Raw genomic sequence first — 17957 nt, forward strand, 5'->3', positions numbered from 1 at the left:
TTCCAGTGCTTAACCACTCTGACAGTTAGGAAGTTTTTCCTACTGTCCAACCTAAACCGCCCTTGCTGCAATTTAAGCCCATTGTTTCTTGTCCTATCCTCAGAGGTTAAGAAGAACAATTTTTCTCCCTCGTCCTTGTAATAACCTTTTATGTACTTGAAAACTTGTATCATGTCCCCTCTTTTTTCTTCTCCAGACTAAACAAACCAATTTTTTTTCAATCTTCCCTCATAAGTCACATTTTCTAGATCTTTAATAGTTTTTGTTGCTCTTCTTTGGACTTTCTCCAATTTATCCACATGTTTCCTGAAATGTGGAGCCCAGAACTGGACACAATACTCCAGTTGAGGCTTAATCAGCTCGGAGTAGAGCAGAAGAATTACTTCTCGTGTCTTGCTTACAGTACTCCTGCTAATACATCCCGGAATGACGTTTGCTTTTTTTGCAATAGCGTTACACTGTTAACTCATATTTAGCTTGTGATCCACTATGACCCCCAGATCCCTTTCCACAGTACTCCTTCCTAGGCAGTCATTTCCCATTTGGTATGAGTGCAACTGATTGTTCCTTCCTAAGTGGATTATTTTGCATTTGTCCATATTGAATTTCATCCTAATGACTTCAACATCTCTCCAGTTTGTCCAGACACTTTTGAATTTTAATCCTATCCTCCAAAGCACTTGCAACCCTTCTCAGCTTTGTATCGTCTGCAAACTTTATATGTGTACTCTCTATGCCATTATCTAAATCATTGATGAAGTTATTGAACAGAGCCTGACCCAGAACCGATCTCTGCGGTACCCCACTCGTTATACCCTTCCAGCATGACTCTGAACCACTGATAACTACTCTCTGGAGACTATTTTCCAACCAGTTATGCACCTGCATCTAGGTTGCATTTCCCTAGTTTGTTTATGAGAAGGTCATGTGACACAGTATCGAAAGCCTTACTAAAGTCAAGATATACCACATCTACTGCTTCCCCACTATCCACAAGGCTTGTTACCCTGTCAAAGAAAGCTATCAGGTTGGTTTGACACAATTTGTTCTTGACAAATCCATACTGTTATTTATCACCTTATTATCTTCTAGGTGTTTGTAAATTGATTGCTTAATTATTTGCTCCATTATCTTTCCAGGAACAGAAGTTTAGCTCGCTGGTCTGAAATTCCCCAGGTTGTCCTTATTTCCCTTTTTATTGATGGGTGGTATATTTGCCCTTTTCCAGTCTTCTGGAATGTATCCCGTCTTCCATGACTTTTCCAAGATAATTGCTAATGGCTCAGATATCTCCTCAGTCAGCTCCTTGAGTATTCTGAGATGTATTTCATCAGGCCCTGGTGATTTGAAGACCTCTAACTTGTCTAAGTAATTTTTGCCTTGTTCTTCCCCTATATTAGACTCTGATCCTACCTCATTTTCACTGGCATTCACTATGTTAGGTGTCCAAACACCACCAACCTTCTTGGTGAAAACCGAAACAAAGAAGTCATTAAGCACCTCTGCCATTTCCACATTTTCTGTTCTGTCTTCCCCCCCCCCCTCAATGAATAACAGGCCTACTATGTCCTTGGTCTTCCTCTTACTTCTCATGTATTTGTAGAATGTTTTCTTGTTTCCTTTTATATCCCTAGCTAGTTTGATCTCATTTTGTCCCTACATACTTGTGTTGTTTGTTTATATTCATCCTTTGTAAATTGACCGAGTTTCCACTTCTTGTAGGACTCTTTTGAATTTTAGATCATTGAAGATCTCCTGGTTAAGCCAGGGTGATCTCTTGCCATACTTCCTATCTTTCCTATGCTGTGGGATAGTTTGCTCTTGTGCCCTTAATAATGTCTCTTAGAAAAACTGCCAGCTGTCTTCAGTTGTTTTTCCCTTTAGACTTGCTTCCTGTGGGATTTTACCTACCGATTCCCTGAGTTTACTAAAGTCTGCCTTCTTGAAATCCATTGTCTTTATTCCGCTGTTCTCCCTCCTACCATTCCTTAGAATCATAAACTCTACCATTTCATGATCACTTTCACCCAAGTTGCCTTCCACTTTCAAATTCTCAACCAGTTCCTCCCTATTTGTCAAAATCAAATCTAGAACAGCCTCCCCCCCAAAGTAGCTTTCTCCACCTTCTGAAATAAAAAATTGTCTCCAATACATTCTAAGAACTTGTTGGATAGTCTGTGCCCTGCTGTGGTGTTTTCTCAACAGATGTCTGGGTAGTTGAAGTCCCCACCCCCCCATCACCACCAAGTCCTGTGCTTTGGATGATTTTGTTAGTTGTTTAAAAAAAACTTCATCCACCTCTTCTTCCTGGTTTGGTGGTCTGTAGTAGACCCCGAACATGACATCACCCTTGTTTTTTTACCCCTTTTATCCTTACCCAGAGACTTTCAACAAGTCTGTCTCTTATTTCTATCTCAACCCTCGTCCGAGTGTATACATTTTTAATGTATAAGGTAACACCTCCTCCCTTTTTTCCCTGGCTGTCCTTCCTGAGCAAGCTGTATCCTTCTATACCAATATTCCAGTCATACGTATTATCCCACCAAGTCTCCGTGATGCCATCTGTCATAGTTATGTTTATTTACTAGAATTTTGAGTTCTTTCTGCTTATTCCCCATTCTTCTTGCATTAGTATACAGAGATTTAAGATACTTATTTAATAGTGAGAAGTGTAAGGTCATGCATTTAGGGATTAATAACAAGAATTTTAGTTATAAGCTGAGGACACATCAATTGGAAGTAATGGAGGAGGAGAAGGACCTTGGAGTATTGGTTGACCACAGGATGACTATGAGCCGCCAATGTGATATGGCCGTGAAAAAAGCTAATGCGGTCTTGGGATGTATGAGGCGAGGTATTTCCAATAGAGATAAGGAGTTTTAGTACCATTACACAAGGCACTGGTGAGACCTCATCTGGAATACTGTGTGCAGTTTTGGTCTCCCATGTTTAAGAAGGATGACCTCAAACTTGAACAGGTACAGAGAAGGATGATCTGAGGAATGGAAAACCTGTCTTATGAAAGGAGACTCAAGGAGCTTGGCTTGTTTAGCCTAACCAAAAGAAGGTTGAGGGGAGAGATGATTGCTCTCTATAAATATATCAGAGGGATAAATACCGGAGAGGGAGAAGAATTATTTAAGCTCAGTACCAATGTGGACACAAGAATAAATGGGTATAAACTGGCCATCGGAAAGTTTAGACTTGAAATTAGATGAAGGTTTCTAACCATCAGAGGAGTGAAGTTCTGGAACAGCCTTCCAAAGGAAGCAGTGGGAGTAAAAGACCTATCTGGCTTCAAGATTAAACTTGATAAGTTTATGGAGGAGATGGTGTGATGGGATAACATGATTTTGGCAATTAATTGATCTTTAACTATTCATGGTAAATAGGCCCAATGGCCTGTGATGGGATGTTAGATGGGTGGGATCTGAGTTACTACAGAGAATTCTTTCCTGGGTCTCTGGCTGGTGTATCTTGCCCACATGCTCAGGGTTCAGCTGATCGCCATATTTGGGGTCGGGAAGGAATTTTCCTCCAGGGCAGATTGGAAGAGGCCATGGAGGTTTTTCGCCTTCCTCTGTAGCATGGGGCAGGGGTCACTTGCTGGAGGATTCTCTGCCCCTTGAAGTTTTTAAACCATGATTTGAGGACTTCAATAGCTCAGACGTAGGTGAGAGGTTTATTGCAGGAGTGGGTGGGTGAGATTCTGTGGCCTGCATTGTCCAGGAGGTCAGACTAGATGATTGTAATGGTCCCTTCAAACCTTAATGTCTATGAATCTATGATTTGATTTCTCCTTCCCTCCCCCTTTCCCCCCAGTTCTGTCTTCTCTCCCTTATTTCTGCTATAACAGCCCATGCTCCCCCCAGATTCCGACCCTTCTTCCAGTTTTTTGACTTTCCTGTGTGCTTTGGTCACCTGCCCCCGTTGAACCTACTTTAAAGCCCTCCTCACTAGGTTAGCCAGTCTGTAGCCAAATATGCTCTTCCCCTTCCTCAATAGGTGGACCCCATCTTAGTTTAGCAGTCCTTCTTTCTGGAACAGCATCTCATGGTCAAGGAACCCTGAAGCCCTCCTGGCAACACCATCCTCACAGCCAGACATTCACCTCCAGGATGCATCCGTCTCTGCCGAATCCCCTACCCTTGACAAGAAGGACTGAAGAGAACACTCCTGCACTGCCAACTCCCTCACCCTTACTCACAGAGCTGTGTAGTCACTTCTGATCTGCTGAGGGTCATACCTACATAAGCTGATGATATTAAACACTTCCAGGAGCTGTTTCACAGGAAAGCAGACTCCCTCCAGATTCCTTTGGAGGAAGTGAAAGTGCAGCATAAACTGTTCAACATCCTGCATGCATCCTTATCCTCCAAAATAGCCCTCCTGGTCAATGAGGCCCTTTTTGACCCCACCAAGGTGCTCTGGCAGACCCCAGCATCCATCCCAGCAATGTGGAAGCGGGCAGACGAAAATAATTATGTCCCTGCTAAGGACATGGAATTTCTTTTCTCTCTCCCCACTCCAATTTTTTTAGTTGTCAATGCTGTGCATGAAAAGGGATGCCAATAACTTAGATTCACCCCTTATGACAGGTCTTGGACGCGATTAGACCCATTAGGTCGCAAGGCTTATTCATCCACTATGCTCCAATTCCTCATATCCAACCTATGAGGCGCTCATGGCTAAATACAACTGTCATTTATTCTAAAATATAGGAACTCTGCCAAGACCTTCCTGATGACAAAAAGGAGCAGCTTCAGGCACTTGTATCTGAGGCACACCTCTTCATCCTTGCAGCTTTGCAAGCTTCCTTGTATTCCATGGATACTGCTGCCCGTTCCATCACAACTGCCATGATCATGAGATGGGCATCCTGGCTGCACCTCTCAGGCATCCTTAAGGTGGTACAAACCACTGTTGAGGACCTACCCTTTGAGGGCCAAATATTATTTGCGGAGTGCTCTGATAAATCCCTAAACTCCCTGAAGGAGACTCTGGCAACTCTCTGCTCTCTCAGCATTTATATACCAGCGCCAAAGAGACAAACAGAAATATCAACCTCCCCCGCAATCCCAACTACCAGTTCACTCCTCATCGAAAGTACGACACCCAGTGCCTTCGACAGAAGCCTCCTACCAAATGCAGACGTGTGACTCCTCAAGGAGCTACCTCTCACACCTTCAGCCAAACAAGAATTTTGAAGGTGTGGTCAAGGCCCCCGAGAAGCCTCCCCCTGTTCCAGTTAAAACAACCATCTCCAACATCCCGCCAGTGTGGTGACCATTTAGCCCCTTCTTTCTATCATGGCAGCTGATTATCTCTGACTAGTGGGTTCTAGAGATAGTCAAGGAAGGATACTCCATCCCATTCCTATCTATCCCACCAAACCATGCTTCCTCCCTATCCCTCTTCAGACACGCTTCTCATGAATGCATTCTACAAGAAATAAACCACCTTCTACAATTGGGAGTGATAGAGCTGGCCCCAGCTCAGGGAAGGGTTTTCACTCCCATTATTTTCAGATCCAAATAAATTCGTCTGGTGGAGACCAATCCTAGACCTTCGAAACCTAAATAAGTTTGTCAAACTGCAACCCTTCAAGATGGTTACCCTCTCCACCGTTATCCCAGCACTAGAACAGTGAGACTGGTTCTCGGTCCTCAACTTCCAAGACATATATTTGCATATTGCAGTACATCCTGCCCACAGACAGTTCCTCAGATTCATCATGGAAACTGATCACTATCAATAAAAAGTACTGCTCCTCAGACTTTCTACAGCCGCTCAGGAGTTCTCCGAAGTCCTTGTGGTAGTGGCTGCCAAACTATGTAAAGTAGTAGTCATCATATTTCCATACTTGGACGACTGTCTCATCAAGGCGCCATCTGAAACAGATTCCCTTAACGCCACACAAATGACAGTGGACCCTTTCTCGAGCCTCGGCCGTCACGTAAACCTGGAAAAATCTACGCTAACGCTGGTGCAACACCTGGAATTTATCGGAGCACAGTTGGATGCCATACGAGCAATGTTCCCTTTAATTTTTTTCATCCATGTGTGGAATGAATGTTATTGCACCCATATTGAGGTACTGTGCAGATGTGAGTCACCAGTAGAAACAAAAAACCTAAATTATAATAGGTTTCAGAGTAACAGCCGTGTTAGTCTGTATTCGCAAAAAGAAAAGGAGTACTTGTGGCACCTTAGAGACTAACCAATTTATTTGAGCATAAGCTTTCGTGAGCTACAGCTCACTTCATCGGATGCATACTGTGGAAACTGCAGAAGACATTATATACACAGAGACCATGAAACAATACCTCCTCCCACCCCACTCTCCTGCTGGTAATAGCTTATCTAAAGTGATCACTCTCCTTACAATGTGTATGATAATCAAGTTGGGCCATTTCCAGCACAAATCCAGGTTTTCTCACCCCCCCCCCCCCACAAACCCACTCTCCTGCTGGTAATAGCTTATCTGAAGTGACCACTCTCCTTACAATGTGTATGATAATCAAGGTGGGCCATTTCCAGCACAAATCCAGCGTTTAACAAGAACGTCTGGGGGGTGGGGGGTGTAGGAAAAAACAAGGGGAAATAGGTTACCTTGCATAATGACTTACCACTCCCAGTCTCTATTCAAGCCTAAGTTAATTGTATCCAATTTGCAAATGAATTCCAATTCAACAGTTTCTCGCTGGAGTCTGGATTTGAAGTTTTTTTGTTGTAATATCGCAAATTTCATGTCTGTAATCGCGTGATCAGAGAGATTCAAGTGTTCTCCAACTGGTTTATGAATGTTCTAATTCTTGACATCTGATTTGTGTCCATTTATTCTTTTACGTAGAGACTGTCCAGTTTGACCAATGTACGTGGCAGAGGGGCATTGCTGGCACATGATGGCATATATCACATTGGTGGATGTGCAGGTGAACGAGCCTCTGATAGTGTGGCTGATGTTATTAGGCCCTGTGATGGTGTCCCCTGAATAGATATGTGGGCACAGTTGGCAACGGGCTTTGTTGCAAGGATAGGTTCCTGGGTTAGTGGTTCTGTTGTGTGGTATGTGGTTGTTGGTGAGTATTTGCTTCAGGTTGGGGGGCTGTCTGTAGGCAAGGACTGGCCTATCTCCCAAGATTTGTGAGAGTGTTGGGTCATCCTTCAGGATAGGTTGTAGATCCTTAATAATGCGTTGGAGGGGTTTTAGTTGGGGGCTGAAGGTGACGGCTAGTGGCGTTCTGTTATTTTCTTTGTTAGGCCTGTCCTGTAGTAGGTGACTTCTGGGAACTCTTCTGGCTCTATCAATCTGTTTCTTCACTTCCGCAGGTGGATATTGTAGTTGTAAGAATGCTTGATAGAGATCTTGTAGGTGTTTGTCTCTGTCTGAGGGGTTGGAGCAAATGCAGTTGTATCGTAGAGTTTGGCTGTAGACGATGGATCGTGTGGTGTGATCTGGGTGAAAGCTGGAGGCATGTAGGTAGGAATAGCGGTCAGTAGGTTTCCGGTATAGGGTGGTGTTTGTGACCATCGTTTATCACTGTAGTGTCCAGGAAGTGGATCTCTTGTGTGGACTGCACCAGGCTGAGGTTGATGGTGGGATGGAAATTGTTGAAATCATGGTGGAATTCCTCAAGGGCTTCTTTTCCATGGGTCCAGATGATGATGATGTCATCAATATAGCGCAAGTAGAGCAGGGGCGTTAGGGGACGAGAGCTGAGGAAGCGTTGTTCTAAGTCAGCCATAAAAATGTTGGCATACTGTGGGGCCATGCGGGTACCCATAGCAGTGCCGCTGATCTGAAGGTATACATTGTTCCCAAATGTAAAATAGTTATGGGTAAGGACAAAGTCACAAAGTTCAGCCACCAGGTTAGCCGTGACATTATTGGGGATAGTGTTCTTGACGGCTTGTAGTCCATCTTTGTGTGGAATGTTGGTGTAGAGGGCTTCTACATCCATAGTGGCCAAGATGGTGTTATCAGGAAGATCACCGACGAATTGTAGTTTCCTCAGGAAGTCAGTGTGTCTCGAAGGTAGCTGGGAGTGCTGGTAGTGTAGGGCCTGAGGAGGGAGTCTACATAGCCAGACAATCCTGCTGTCAGGGTGCCAATGCCTGAGATGATGGGGCGCCCAGGATTTGCAAGTTTATGGATCTTGGGTAGTAGACAGAATATCCCAGGTCGGGGTTCCAGGGGTGTGTCTGTGCGGATTTGATCTTGTGCTTTTTCAGGGAGTTTCTTGAGCAAATGCTGTAGTTTCTTTTGGTAACTCTCAGTGGGATCATAGGGTAATGGCTTGTAGAAAGTGGTGTTGGAGAGCTGCCGAGCAGCCTCTTGTTCATATTCTGACCTATTCATGATGACAACAGCACCTCCTTTGTTAGCCTTTTTGATTATGATGTCAGAGTTGTTTCTGAGGCTGTGGATGGCATTGTATTCTGCACGGCTGAGGTTATGGGGCAAGTGATGCTGCTTTTCCACAATTTCAGCCCATGCATGTCGGCGGAAGCAGTCTATGTAGAAGTCCAGTCTGCTGTTTCGACCTTCAGAAGGAGTCCACTTGGAATCCTTCTTTTTGTAGTGTTGGTAGGGAGGTCTCTGTGGATTAGTATGTTGTTCAGAGGTATGTTGGAAATATTCCTTGAGTCGGAGATGTCGAAAGATCTTCTACACTTTCCACAGTATGCATCCAATGAAGTGAGCTGTAGCTCACGAAAGCTTATGCTCAGATAAATTGGTTAGTCTCTAAGGTGCCACAAGTACTCCTTTTCTAAATTATAATATATATTTTTAAAAAGTTACCAAATGTATGGAGGAAGACCACCTCATTAGAGGCAACAAAAAATGACAGAGAATTCCAATACAAGTCCATGAGTTAAAGGATAATGTGTTAGGTATGGTGACAGAATGTTGAAGTTAATCTTAGCGGACTCCTGTTTTTTAATGTTTGAGTTTTTTGTTTTTAAATATGTCTAACCATTTGTTTCTTGGACCAGCACTTAAAAATCTTAACTGTGAGCAAATTAAGTCTCTTCTTCAAGTGCTTGCTCATGTCCATTCCACGTTAGGTGTGAATGCACTGCGTGCACCATTGCCAGAGATTTTTCTCACTGGTATCTGCTGGGCCAGCTCTAGTGCCCTCTGGTGCCGCATGCTTATACGCTGATATAAGGGGTGCTGCCAGCCCACACCTCCTGAGTTTCTTTTTGCCGTCCATGACGGTTGTTGGAACAACTCTTCTTGCTTTGGCAAGGCATTTTCCAGTGGTTTTCTTCTCTGTATCTTAGTGTATTATATTCTTAGTATAATTGTAGTGTAAATATTGTGAATAATACTTGTGTAGATAGTTAGATCCCCTCCTTTATCATAGAGGGGTTCCCTTCTCCCCTGGTTCCGAGCATGCCCAGGGCTTCAAACCTTGTGCCTTCTGTGGCAAGCCTATGCCTGTGAGTGACCCACACTCCAGTTGTCTGAAGTGTCTGGGAGAGGCTTACGTAAGATTTATGTCAGATTTGTTGGGACTTTAAGCCTTATTCAGAGAAAGACAAAGAGGTTAGACTGAGGGCTATCCTCATGGAAACTGCTTTCAGACAGGTGTTAGAGCCAAGCCACTCAGATTTGGCTCTGAGCACTTCAGCCTTGGTGTGAAGCGCCCCTTTGGCACTGTGCATTTCCTGGCATGGTTCTCCATCTCTGGTGCTGAGGAAAAAACACAAAAAGCAGTGCTCTGAGAGAGTTTGCTCTCCGGTGCTGAAGAAAGGAAAAGAAGTGGACGGCAGTAGAGTGTGACCTGTGTTGGGTCATTCCTCAACCCCATGTCCCATGGTGGCACCGTCAACTCCGCCCAGAGGGATGTTGAGTCTGGTGCGGGACCCCCTGCCGGCACCAGGAAGTCATTGCAGCACCAGCGGAATTATCGTGCCTTCTACCCCAAGGTCTTTGCAGCAGCCAGGGACTTAATACTGCTCCTAGTACCACTGACTCTGATGAGACAACCGCCAGCTATGATGAGCATGACCAGGAGAGAGCAATGTGCTCAGAGTTCCTTCCCAGCACTGGGACCTTCAGTACCTTACAGGTGTAAGCCGACCTTACTTTTACGAGATCATTCCTGGTCTGGCATCAGTTCCCAGACCCTCACCACCGAACAGCAGAAGTGAGGGGTACCGCTCCCACGTGCTCACCTCGGGAGGACTCTTCGTCAGATTCTGAAGTGAAGCCCTAAACCCATCCCAAGGGCTGCCACCTATACTCATATTACGTGTGGGTCCCTCTGCTGGTAACTGGCCAGATGGATCCCATGGGGGTTTCCCCTGGTACAGGGTCTGTTGTCCCACCAGTCATACTCGATTGCTTCTGAGAGGCGGACTCCCACACTGCTTGGCACTGGACCCTGACTCTGGTACCGATACACAAGATGTGGGCCCCATGAAGGCTGACGAAGAGAGGAAGCCCCTCCTCTGGTACAGGCGTCTTCCTCCTCTTCCCTGTTGTTTTTGGACTGATTTTCCCATTTCAGCCTGGTGTGGTTCCTCATTACATTGGACAGCTGGGTGCTAAACAATAATGGTGAATGGTTATACCCTTCAGTTTTCATCTATTCCTGCTTTCCATCCTCCATCTCTGTCCATCTTCAGGATCCCTTCTCATGAGCAACTCCTAGCCCAGGAGATGCAAACCCTCAAATGGGCTGGGTCTGTGGAAGAGGTTCCTCAAAACTTGAGAGGGAAGGGGTTTTACTCCCTATATTTTTCTAATCCCAAAGGGGGTCTTTGCCTCATCCTGGACATGCATCGCCTCAACAGATATCTCAATAAACTGAGGTTCCACATGGTCTCCCTGGCCTCCATTATCCCCTCCCTGGATCCAGGTGACTGGTACACTGCCCTCAACTTGAAGGATGCTTACTTTCATATCTCCATCTTCCATGGCCACAGAAGATTCCTTAGGTTTATAGTAAACCAGACTCATTATCAATTCACCATTCTCTCTCTTGGCCTGTCCGCAGCCCCCCGGTTTTTACAAAATGCATGGCGGTGGTGGTGGTCTGCCTCAAACGACAAGGCATTCAAACCTACCCATACCTCAATGACTGACTGAGCGAGGGTCACTGAGAGGCTCTAGTAAAGAACATCACCCTGGTCCAAACCACCTTCCAAGCACTGAGCCAGTTGATAACGAACAAATGTCAACTCTCATTCCAGTACAGAGAATGCAGTTTATTAGGGCAGTGCTAGACTCAACATAGGCCAGAGCCTTCCTTCTAGAGGCTTGATTCCAGACCATGTCAGACCTGATATCCAGGGTCAGGGCTCACCCAATCACAAAAACACGGATTTGCTGCAAGCTCCTGGGACACTTGGCTACATGCACTTACATAGTATGGCACCAGGGCTGTGCCTCAGGCTCATGCAGAAGTGGTTAGCTCACCGAACAGGCACCACTTGGACTCAGTGCTTAGTGTTCCAGCCCCCGGTCCTTACCTCCCTTGACTGGTGGAAGGACCTCCGATCGGCAGTGGGGTGCCCCCTTTGTTGCCCACCCACTCCCGCCCAGCTGTCAGTGTCCTTAGTGTTGGACGCTTCAGACCTGGGTTGGGGAGGCCATCTTGATCCCCTCAGGACAGGAAGAGCTCCTCCTGCACATAAATGAGAGGGAGTTCAGAGCGGTCCACTTAGCTTGCCAAGTGTTTCTCCCCCAGATCACAGGTGAAGTAGTACAAGTACCGATGGACAACACAGCGGCCATGTTCTACATCAGAAAGCAGGGAGGAGCATGCTCCTCTGCCCTGTGTCAGGAGGCCCTCCGTCTGGGAATTCTGTGTGTAGCACTCCATCCACCTTGAGGCTTCCCATCTTCTGGGAGCCCGGAACGCCCTGGCCAGTCAGTCAGCAGATGTTTCTCCTCTTATCATGAGTGGTCACCCAGAGGTCACCAGGTTCATCTCTCCAGGGAGACATGTATGCAACCAAGCAGAACAAGAAATGCCATCAGTTTTGCTTGCTGCACCTGCACAGCCTGGCTTACTTTCAGATGCCTTGCTGCTTCAGTGGACAGAGCTCCCATTCTACACATTTCCTTCAGTTCTTCTGGTTCACGGGGTCCTTCTGAAAATCAAGTGGGACGAGGCAAGAGTTATTCTTATGGCCCCCGGGGTGGCCGCCCCCAGCACTGGTTTGGCACACTGCTAGACTTATCAGTAGTACCTCTGCTGTTGCTCCCGCTCTGCCTGGACCTGATCTCACAGGAGCAGGGCTGTTTACTCCACCCAAACTTTGGGACCCTTCACCTGACTGCATAGAAGCTCCATGGCTGAACTTGGAGGAGTAAGCCTGTTTGGAACAAGTTCATAAGGTCTTGCTGGGGAGTAGGAAGCCATCTATTAGGGCTACTTATCTTGCCATGTGGAAGAGTTTCTCAATATGGTCATCCCAATGAGGCCTCTCTCTGACTTGGTCTTCCCTTCAATCTGTTCTGGATTAACTGCTCCACCTAAAACAGTAAGGCCTGGCCCTCACATCTATCAAGATGCACCTAGCAGCAATTTTGGCCTTCCACCCACCAGTGGGCGATAGGTCAGTTTTCTCTCACAATATGACAATTCACTTTCTTAAAGGGTTGGAGAGGTTTTATCCATGAGATTTAAACCTAGGCCTATCAAAACTCACAGGCCATCCCTTTGAGCTGCTAGCATTGTGGCCCCTCTGCTGCTTCTCTCCTGGAAGGTCACTTTTCTGATAGGGATTACTACAGCCAGAAGGGTCTCCGGAATCAGGGCCCTTACATCAGAACCACCGTATAAGGTGGTGTTCAAGAACAAGCTCCAGCAGTGTCCCCATCCGGCCTTCCTGCCAAAGGTTGTCTCGCAGTTCCTTAGCAACCAAGCCATTTTCCTGCCAATTTCTTCCCAAAGCCGCACAAGAATTCAGAAGAGTGGTGGCTTCGCTCACTGGATTTAGGTCCGTCCGCCCTTCTATATCGAGAGGACTAAACTGTTCCACACATCCACTTCTCTTTATGGCAATAGCAGAGAGGATGAAAGCCCTACCTGGTTTCACCTCAGAGAATCTCATCCTATAATCTCCTATATTCGGGCATGCTACGAGCAGGTGAACATTCCACCTCTGGCCATCTTGACTGCTCATTCCACAAGAGCTCAGGCCTCTTCAGCAGCATTTCTGGCGGAGGCGCAACTTGGTCATCTCTGCATAACTTTTCTTCCCACTATGCCATCACCCAACAGGCTTGAGATGACGCCTGGTTTGGGAGAGCAGTGTTGCAATCTGCATGTCCATGAACTCCAAGCCCACCTTCTTGGGTACTGCTTGCGAGTCACCTAAAATGGAATGGACATGAGCAAGCACTCAAAGAATCAATAACTGTCACTAACCTTTCTGTAACGTTTTTTCTTCAAGATGTTTTGCTCATGTCCATTCCACAACCCACCCTTCCACCTCTCTGTTGGAGCACTGAGGGGGTGCAGTGCCAGCAGTGCCCCTTATACCGTCGGCACAAAAGGGTTTGACACCGGAAGGTGCTAGAGTCAGCCTGGCGAATACCACTGAGGATAAATTTCCAGCAATGGTGCGCAATGGTGCCTACCGTGAAATGGACCTGAGCAAAACACCTTGAAGAACAACAGTTATGGATAGGTTAGTAACCGTTTCTTTTCATATGATAATAGTTGAAAGGCTTTATTACTGAGTTTAGGAAAATTGGGCTTTAACTTAGTAGGTAAAAAAAAATGGATGCAGAGTTTAAAACATGGAACAAATGGAGATTTCTAAATAAGAGACTGTATAAATTGGGAGTAGAACCCATGCCAGGTACACCCATGTTTAGTTTGCCAGCTTCAGTTCTGAACAAATTTTATATACTGTGAACACATTTTTTTAATCATATTAGTAGAAACTGTGTTGTAGAGTACCCACTTAAATGTAAATGGCATAATTTTTGAACATAAGTATGGGTATATGATTGGGCACTGTGTGTACCCTAGGTAACATTTTCGAACAGTTAAAACAGCTCATGTAGACAGGGCCTAAGTCCAGCTCTGTGAACAGAAGTGAAATGGGGCATGTTTTTACTGCTGACTCTTTGATGTAGTGGCCTTCAAGATCCTTGTTTGGAGTGATATATCAGGGGAACATTCTGTCTTTAACCCATGAAATTTATACTCCTGTTTTCCCAGTTTTGCACAAGACGATAAACTTTTGTCTTCAGAGAATGCTTCTTGATCACTCTCTAGAGGAGGATTTGTTGGCTTGCTCTTTACTGCAGACATCTTACCCACGGACTGGTTGCTGGCCCCTCTTCCGCCCCTGCCCCCCCCCCCACCCTTTCTGTTTGAATAGAATATCTAGTTGCATAGTCAGCGACACACACATACAGATGGATAGCAGTCAGCCTGTCTTTTTGAGAGGTCTTGTGCCAAGTCTGGAAGTAATGGGTGAGTCTAAGAATATGATTGATGGAGACGGAATTTGGCAATTGCCCCAGAAGTTATCACTTTTTTTTCCCTTCAACCTTTGTCCCTGAAATTTCACTTTGGTTCTGCAGTCAGTGGACACCAGGGCATGTAGTGTGCAGTAAACTCCTGGAGGCTGTTTTCCGTTTCTAAATATGTACTTTTTCTGACCCTCTGTGTAGCAAATTGTTTAAAAGTCACTAAAAGCAACAAAGTTGAAGTCATATTGTGTGTTGCAAAAGAGAATGCAGTTCCACCAAGGACTTTGGCAAGGCTTGCTGTAGGTTAAAAAATTGATTTCTTTTCTGCTTTGCATGTGCCTTAAGCAATTCTGTAGATGATTTAAAAAGCAATAGCAACATAATATATTTGCCTTATTTTCATTCTGTACATGTCAAAGTAATAAAATGGTATTTAATAAGGTGTAAGATTCATTGATGGGTTATTTAAATCCCTACAGCCTTCCATGGGCTCCCAGAATAAAAATGCAAAGAGGCTAGATATTGTCTTCAACAAAGCAGAATTTTCCAACCACTTTTAAGTGACTTGCAAAGGATTTTTAAGAAATTGGGCTTTTGCTCTTTTTTGTTTCTTTATTACATATATAAAGAAAGAAAGGCTTGTAATGCCAGCTCTTCAGGGGGGTTTCCTGCCTTTTTTTTTTTTAACCTTAAATAGTATACAATTTCAGAGGACCACTGGATGATCTGAGGTGTGTGTTTAAATTAAGATGTTAGAACTCATATTAAAAGGGTTTTTTTATATTTAACAAAGGCATTTTTATTCAAAATGGTGTTTAGTCATTTAAGTACAATAGGTGTTAACAAGAATAAACATCTTTAATAAGAGTCTGACTTAAAATTCCTTCCTCCTAATAGTTTAGTTTACCCTTTCTTGGCTCTTGTGATGTACCTCAGCTGTCACTGGACTTGTCTTTCCTAGTTTTATTTTAACCTGGAGCAAACATTTTAAGATGTGGCATTTTAGATGACATTTAGCCTTTTACAAACTTGTTAACTACTTTGAGTTAATTGGCAATCAATTAGATATTGGTAACAGCTCTAGTGTGGACATCCAAGAGCTCTAGGAACAGCAGTTTTTTCAGAAAGATAATGCTCAAGTTTCTTTACTGTGACTTTAGCCTTTGCAAAGTCCTAATCACTGAAACTGTTCCACGAGACAGTTGGGTAGATCCAGGATGTCCCCCTTGTATTCTGAGTAGAGATTTTTTTCATTATATTTCACTGATAAGATTACTCAGATATGGACAGGGCTGGCGGTTTCTGTGATATGAGGATTTTAGTGGTCTTTTCAGAAAAGTTTTATGATTTCTCATGGCACATAGTTCTGGGCTTTTCAATACTAGAAAGGTGTTGACAGAGGGGAGGCATTTCAAAGGAACTCTAAAAGTGAGTGAGGGGGCTAGGGGGATTGAGTGAAGCAAGATTTAGAATAGCTACAATAACTGAAACTGACTAAAGGCAGAAATTACACTCCAAAGATTTGAAGATTAATGCAGAGAGAAACTTTGCATGGTACAGGAGGGGGTATAACATTTATATTAAAGAGAAAATTTAGGTTGAATATTAGAAAAAACGGACCGAGAGCTAATGGATTGTGGAATAGCCTCATAGCAGATGCCTAATTGTACAATCACTTAAGGGGGCACAATTAACATGAAAATAATATTTCCATCTCAAATTTGTGTACTTACTGTTACAAATCACATATTATATTACTACAGTTGTAAGAGACAACAGGTGAAAATCCTGTTGTAGTTTGTGCATTTATCTGCACTTTGTCTGCCATCGATTTCAGTGTTTTGTTGAGGATACATACCAATCCCCTGGCTCTGCAATATTTACCAGTAACAGGTGCAGAAAAGTTGAAACTGAGTGAGTAAAGAAGTAAGTCATTGGTGGGTGGTTGCACAGAAACAAGGGGGGAAAGCGACTTTATTTAGTGGTGGTGCTTTGACGCCTGCCAAAAGACTCGCCTAAAAATAGGCCAAGGAGCAGTTTTTAAAAGGATTTTTAAAAAATTCAGGACAAACTAAGTGTAGGTTGTTTCTTTAGAAAATTCATTTTTAAAAAGCCTGTTTGAAAAAAATTCAAGTTGACTGTCCCTTTAAAGCTAAACTGGCAAAACACTGAGCAATGTGGTACAGAGTGTGAACCTGAATTGCCGGGAAGGGAGAACTAGGTGACCACATAAGTGACTCTTTTCAGTTTCTGATTTGTCCGATTGTAGACTGTTTGTATTTTTAAACTGTTGCATGTGTTGGTATCATAACCTCTCATTGCAGTAGAATCCACATTTGTCTGTTGCATGTAACTTGACAAAAGTAAAATTTCTCTTCGGAGCTCTTCCATACATCAGATTAATTTAACCCCATTGTTTTTTCTTTGATTTCTTTATGACCACATTAAAGGTTACATTTTCCGGTCCAACAACAGGTGCAAAGAAACCCAAAGTGCCTTACCAACTGATATCAGATTTCATAATACTAGCTAACAAGCTTTTGTTCTTGTTATGAGTGTTACTTAATGCCTTCTTAGGATGTGAGAACCAATAAGCAAGAGCATCTTACTCTGCCCTTAAGGATGTTTGATGTCACTCTTTTGACAAGAGAAAAAGTGAAAGTTCAACCACTGGTATCTTATAAATCAGTTTGGTATTTTATGCCATATCTTGCTTTGCATGTCTGGCGTGCTGGCATGATCCTGTAACCCCAGCTACTTGGGAGGCTGAGACTGACAGATTGCTCAGGGGTTCTGGGCTGCGGTATACTATGTCAGTTTGGGGGTCTGGTGCCACTGACAGCCTAGCCAGTGCGTGGCTGAAGGACTGGCTAGAACAACACAAATGACATGTTGTGACTGGCACTCTCTCTGTGAGTGCTGATGAACTGATCGATCAAGGTGATCTTGCTTTGCAGGAAGGATAGGAAGGTCGATTGCTGCCTGCCTCCAGCTATGATACTGGAATAACACCATGTCAGGAGTTTTGGCTGATAGGAGCTATAAATAATGCACACACTTATGGGTAGAGGTCAGGAGAGGCTGTCAGCTGTGATTCCTTTTGTCAATGGCAAATATTTGTGTTCCTGGAGGGAGCATTGTCTAGAAGTTAAAGCACAGGACTGGAAGTCTGGAGACCTGGGTACCATTCCTAGTTCTGTTACTGCTGTGATGCATAATCGAGGGAAAGTCATTTAACTTCTCTGTTGGCCCACCTGTAAAAAGTGGGTAATATTTACCAGTTTCTTGGGATATTTGAGTTTTAATTGATTATAAAATACTTGTAAAATGATTGGAAAGAAATGCAACCTTATTTATTTCTATTTTTAATGAATTTTAGGGATTAGTGGTGTAAGGGCTTCTCTACACAGCAAGTTACTGCGCAACAAGCCAGTGTGTGACTCTACAGAGTGACAAGCCTAGTGCACTGTAGAGTCACTCCCTGGCTTGCCATGCCATAACTTCT

General features: G+C 44.2%; 1 protein-coding gene across 2 annotated transcripts in view; it reads left to right on the forward strand.

Moving 5' to 3' along the window:
* The window catches only part of XPR1 (xenotropic and polytropic retrovirus receptor 1), a 255509-nt gene that overhangs the window by 153261 nt on the left and 84291 nt on the right, over positions 1-17957 (forward strand). The gene's annotated exons all lie outside the window — the stretch shown is intronic.

The sequence above is a fragment of the Caretta caretta genome, chromosome 8 (assembly GCF_965140235.1).
Source record: "Caretta caretta isolate rCarCar2 chromosome 8, rCarCar1.hap1, whole genome shotgun sequence".
NCBI lineage: Eukaryota > Metazoa > Chordata > Testudines > Cheloniidae > Caretta > Caretta caretta.